The sequence below is a fragment of the Sinocyclocheilus rhinocerous genome, unplaced genomic scaffold (genome assembly GCF_001515625.1).
Source record: "Sinocyclocheilus rhinocerous isolate Xijiao unplaced genomic scaffold, SAMN03320098_v1.1 scaffold1874, whole genome shotgun sequence".
Taxonomy (NCBI): domain Eukaryota; kingdom Metazoa; phylum Chordata; class Actinopteri; order Cypriniformes; family Cyprinidae; genus Sinocyclocheilus; species Sinocyclocheilus rhinocerous.
Window position 1 is genome coordinate 408,477 of NW_015626862.1, and position 6,470 is coordinate 414,946.

The 6,470-nt window shown below is 38.4% G+C and overlaps 1 protein-coding gene across 4 annotated transcripts in view; it reads left to right on the forward strand.

The window, feature by feature from the left end:
- Window positions 1–6,470, forward strand: part of LOC107716567 (polypeptide N-acetylgalactosaminyltransferase 14-like) — a 45,717-nt gene that overhangs the window by 18,530 nt on the left and 20,717 nt on the right. The window lies entirely within an intron of this gene.

Here is a 6,470-nt window from a genome sequence, read left to right on the forward strand (position 1 = left end):
TACATCATTCTAAAACACGGCGCTCAAGTTCAAAGAAATTCAGCTTCTAAAACATGTCTCTAGACCTTGCACTTTAAAAAAAAAAAAAAAACTTCAACTGACCTGTCTCGCGACCAAAACAATATCTGTGTGAACCCTGTATTCTAATAGTTGTAGTAGTAGCGGGCCATATACATATAAATAATACTAATAATAATAATACATTGTAAAATATTTATACTTTTAAATTATACTTTTAGATTTGTTAGTATTTGTTGCACTGCCTAGTATTTCAGTAATGAGAAACTAATGAGTTTTTTATGAATTTTCATGAAAATAATGTTACAATGCAAAATCATCTCCATGTTCCTATGGAAAGGCTCCATTTTCTTAAAGGGGACATAACACACACAGTTTCTGCTAATCTCATGTCAATCTTGAGTACCAATAGAGTAGTATTTCATCCTTCATATCTCCAAAGAGTCTTTAGTTTCATCACATTTATAAAAGAAAGATACAGCTTTATGATTCTTTCCAAAAACAGCTGAGCTCTTGGAGGCGTGCCGTGGGCGGAGCTAAAGTGTCACAAACACGTTCGTGTTGTTTACATTATATGCACCTACGCGCCGATTGCCAGCAAAACACAGAAATTTAATGCAGTTTTACTTACCACCTACGGTTCTGACTCATGACCGGGATCTTTTATCACTTTTATCGCTCCATCTTTCAGTATCAAACGATCTGCAAATCCAGCGTCGAACTGGCCCTTGTTAGTAATACATTAGTCACTGAAATGACAGGAAAATACAAACACACGTGCACAACTCCGTTGCTGCCCAGAAAAAAAAAAACTGCATCCACTGTTCCCATAACGCTGGGTTCTTTGGGAAGCTGAACAAGGGTATCTTTCCCTCACAACCAAAAACTTCTTTGAAGACATTCTTCTCGAGCAAGTCCTGTGCAGCACTGCTGACGACTTCCATAACCGGAATGAAGAATGTTGATGGGAGTGCTTTTGCTCTCGCTCTGGTTGATGTGTGCGCGCGCCCTTCCGGGAGAAGTGCCCATACAAGGAATTCCGCCCTTCATGATGTCATGAAGGGCTATACTTGAAAAAAACTTTCAGAAACTTATACAAACCCTGAAGGAGTGTATTTGGCACAGAAATACTATGTCATACATCCAACTTGTTTTTTGAAACTTTAGCCATGTTTATCATGAGAATCCAACTCTTTAACAGTGTAAATAACTCAGAATGCATGAAATAGCATTAGACCCCCCCCTTTAATGGTTCTAGAAATATTAGGGATGGGTGTTGCCAAATACCTTACGATAAAATACGCATTGCAATGTGTCACAATTCTGTCAGAGTTCACTCTTTTTTTTAGATGGTTTGCTTTTACTTTAATTGAGCCGTGAGAAAGGACACGAATTAACACATTAACAAAAAAAATATATTGATTCAAGCACCTGAAGTGTCAGTGCAGTATTCATGCATTTTTCTGTATTCTAACAATAATATGAAAATTAAAATAAATGTAAAATAAAATAACATTTTGGGATGAAATATGACCCAGGTGTGTTTTTGTTAGATTCAGCCAAAAACTGCTTTTGGAGCATTAACTGTATCCAGGTGCAGTTTGGCTCCTGAGGCTGCGGTGAAGGGATGTGGTGTGATGTGTTTCGCCCTGGAGTGTGTGGAATCTAAACTCCACTCATCACACATTAGTCACGGCAGCTCCCATACACAGCAGAAATGACTTCTGCCCTGCTTTAACCCTGAACCTTTGTTAAAGTTACCAGCCATTTAACAACAGCACCGATAATAATGTCAAAATATCCTGTTGACATATCCTGTAGATAAGCTCCTTGATGGCAAAGCAGTATTAAACCTTATCTTTCTATGACCTTTTCCCTATGTGGGGATTCTCTCATGCACATGAACACACACAAACATCTCTTCACATGAACGCTCTCATAGACTAAGCATTTACACAGAGTGGGTTTGAAGTGTAGGCCCCAGGCAGTTTTTGATGGGTGTTGCTGCTGACAGAGGTTATTACTACAGGGGAGTCCTAAGAGATGGAAGAGAACTTTCTGGAGCATTTCCTGGTTTCCTCAGACTCTCCTTGCGGCTACTTATCAGGCAAAGGAGAGCGAGCGAGAGAGATGTGAGAGGAGGTATGCGGAGAGGCTGTTTACTTTTTCTTAACCCCTCAGGTATAGGGAGGTCAGAACAAACCTTGGCGACGTCCATGCAACAGAGGCACTATTTCCTCCTGTCTGAAGATGAGCAATTCCTACTGTAGACTAATAAAAGCAATTCAGGAAATGGATGAGAAAGGATGTGAATTGATTTGCCAGAAGGGCCTTGAAAAACTTTTAACATTCTTCTGTCAATGTGATGGATGGCAAGCGGCTATGTTGCATTATTTGCATCTGAAGGCAGCAGAGAGTTTATGCTAACTTACTATATAAATTGTAAATAAGTTTTATTTATAAAATCAATTAAGGAGGAGACACTTCATATCTTTCAAGATGGCAATAAATTACTGGGGTCATATCATACACTTTTTTTTCCCCTCCACTTATTTTTTTGTCCATTTAAAATATTAGTTCAGAAAAACAACTTTTACGATAAATAGCCTTTTTGGGACTCAGAAGGAAGTTTTGAGTTTTGAAAGTTACAGTATACTTTTATATCAATAAACTCTTTTAGATTGAAAGAATAAGAAAATTTTTAATCCTCGTATAACTGTTGTCTAATACACTTTGTATTGTATAAATTACTTTTGTTCCTCTTTTGTAAGTAGCTTTGGATAAAAGTTTTTGCACAATGCATACATGTAAATGTAGTGTAACTGCTTTAAAACCAGTTAAACTCTGCAGACCCGGATACGGGTCCAAAATCGCGTAAAGAATGTTTATGCTTCATTTACATAGCCTTCCTTATATGGTATCAGCCCATATATGGGTTCATTTGAAAGCTTGGAGTGTCTTCTTTACAAAGAATACAATTCCTTTTGGTTTTTATATTCATAAAGCAGTAAAATTAAGCTTAGAAATGTATTCGTCCCACACACGAATTTCCGCCTAACCATTGCGACATTTTTTTACGAAGAATGTGTATTTGATATATTTTTCACAAAAAAGTCAAGTCATATATCACAAGAAAGCTCTCATTCTCAGGAATTTGACGATGTAGATTATTTCATTGTGTGACAATCACAGATCGAATTATCTTCGATAGAATCGCGATGTAAAATTTTGTCACCTCTGAGCGAATTTACATTTATACTCGTAGCACTGCTTCAGTCAGCCGCAAACAGCCACAAATATCTATATACTCTATATTATCTTTTAGATTAGGATCTCTTCTTTCAAACAAGACCATTTTCACGTTTCTGCGTGCTTCCATCGGTGAGATATATAGCGTTTTGTCCAGGTTGCGAACAGAAGCGCACCAGAGAAAATTGACTCGCTTCAGATATAATGTAATAACTCCTGTTTAGAAGCTGTTATTTGAAAGATTATTTTTTCTGGTACTTTTTGGCATGTAGTGGCATCAAACAAAGTAAATTGCAGAGAGCTGGACCTAATAGAACCTGAATTACAGAATTTCAAAAAAATTATTTGTTTTAAAACTCCAAAAGCGCCTATGTTTTTTTTGTGTTTATTGTAATATTTGAAGAATATATAATGTTATTTATAAAGAATTACACTCATATTTTGTAGTTCAAAGGGTTTTCTTTACAATGAAACCATTTTTTTCATTTCCTCCATTGTATGTGTGTAGGGTAAACATTTGAATTTGAGTATGTCAAATTTAGGCGAAAATACCAAAAACGCCCCAGAGAATATTAAAGTAGATACTAAGTTGTAGTAACTTATTTCATCAAGTAACTATGCAGTAACTGTTTTTTACCAAATACAGCACAATTCAGAGCCACATTTTCTGTTTTCTGACCCGGTTTTATGGTTCAGATGGGCTTCAAAGCCTCAGATGGGCATCAAAGGCAGTGCGCTACCCTGCTCCTACCAAGCCACCTACAAAACCAAAAATCAATAGACATTCACTATCACAGTCGGTACAGCACTGATAGGAAACAGCAGCATAAATTGGTGTTAAAAAGTGCTTTGATTTGTAATTAGTCTTTGAGCAGGTGTAAAACGGAAAGAGGGACAGTATTCCAAATGAATACTTAAATCAAAACAAATCAGCATGCAGTCACTGTCACTTGAAAGCAAAAATGTCTCAATGAAAAGCATTTACATCCTAGTAGTATGTATGTAAAATGGTTTGATTGTAAAAAAAATTCCCTGTTTGAGAGAAGTAAGGTAAGCCTGAGGAAGGTTGATTGATTAAAACGTTGCAAAAACATATAGGCATTGTTTTCTATTCCTGTTTGAGGGAAGAAATATTTTTTGTGAGGTGAGGTGAAATATGAGGATTCTCTGTAGAGATGCTAAGTGAATTTGAATTGTGTATGTATTTACTTGTGTATATGTGTGCGTTTGAATCTGTGCGCATATGCCGTACAGAGGAGAACTGTGATGAATGTGTCTCACTGTCTCAGACATGTGGAAACATACCTGTGAGCGTGAATGCAATGCAATCAGTCACTTAGGACAAAGAAAAGAGGTTTTGAGGAGGTGTGTGCTCTTCAACTCCACAGCAATGCAGCCCCAGTGTCTCCCTCCATACCTGCTAACAACAAAACTACTTATTTATCTCTGAGCCTTTTATAAGCAAAAGAGCTCAAACTGGCCCAAAATATTTACACATTTATTGTAGTACTGTTTTATAATGTTATGCATGATATTCTTTAATAGTTTGAAGATAGTCGGCTGAATAGTATAACAAATTAATTATTAATAATTCAGTTTTATTCAATTTTGGTATAGCTAGTAATACCGTCTCTCCATAAATGGATCTCATGTGATGATGTTAAATTGAATGTGAATAGTGACCCATAAAGAACTCATCACCAAATTATGTTGCATGTTCTGAAATTACATTTAAAGTGCCCCTATTATTCCATTTTCAATATTGCCTTTCATGCAGTGTTTAATGTAGTTATATGTGAACGTAAACGATCTGCAAAGTTGTAAAGCCGAAAGTGCACGATAAATAAAGTTATTGTTTCCCAAAATAAAGAATCAACTCTGTACAGACTAAATGAGTCGTTAGTAATTCGAATCCCACTTCCGTGACGGCTACACATCACAAGGTAATACATTTGCATAATTCCCGCCTATGTTCTACGTTGGCCGTCCTCAAACAATATGACCCCGCCCACAAACACGTCATTCTACTGACGACTGCTTCTCTAATCTGGAGTAGTTCAACGCGGGATTCACAAAACGCTTGCTCTTGAAAGATGGCTCAGTACCCAGTTTATTTGACCCAGCTGGCTCCACTGAATCACAACCTGTAAGTATGATAAATAATAGATGTTTAAATTTTCTATCGAGCGTTCAAAAAACGTAACTATGGCAATGGGCGTATTGTTTCTGACACGCGCTGTATGCGGTGGACCAGTCACAACAGACTGGGCCATCTGACCAATCAGAGCAGAGGCTCACGGAAAGGAGGGGTTTAGAGAGATCTTAAAACTGCTTCAAACCACTAGCGTAGCCAGAAAAGAGACTCTGGGTGTGCATCAGAATAACTGAGTGTGCCACATTTATTGTCAGATTAATGTGCAAAATACTGTGACTAGCATTACAGAATAGACTGGGCTGATGTGTAAAACTATACTCAGGCTCGCCACATAACCATAAAACTATATAAAACATAACTATATTTCCCCTTCAGGAACTCGAGCTGCATCGAGATTCGCTTTGGGAACACCCCTGCGTGACCGCGTTCTGAAGCACGTGTAAAATCAGTCCAATGGAGCAGCGAGACGTCACGAGCGGGGTGACGTGAGCGCCAGGAAGTATAAAAGCGCATCCGGCAGAGCGCAAGTTAGCTTCTGCTCTTTAGTAGCGCTCTGTGTATGTGTCAGTCTATTTACTGTTGTCTGTCAGTCCACAAGCATTCAAAAGAATATGTCAAAGTCTAAACTAATATCTATGGCGAGCAAACGGCATTACAGACGTTGTGTGCCTCCCTGCCCACGCTATCTGGCAGCAGGGGATACACACGATCTGTGTGTTGTTTGTTTAGGAGCGGCAGAGCGCAAGTTAGCTTCTGCTCTTCAGTAGCGCTCTGTGTATGTGTCAGTCTATTTACTGTTGTCTGTCAGTCCACAAGCATTCAAAAGAATATGTCAAAGTCTAAACTAATATCTATGGCGAGCAAACGGCATTAGAGACGTTGTGTGCCTCCCTGCCCACGCTATATGGCAGCGGGGGATACACACGATCTGTGTGTTGTTTGTTTAGGAGCGGAGCATGCACGGTCAGCTTTCGAGGAATTGGCAGCGTGGGAACTTCTGCCAAATATATCACGATGGGTCCGCTCTCGCCTGGCTGTGTTTGATGAG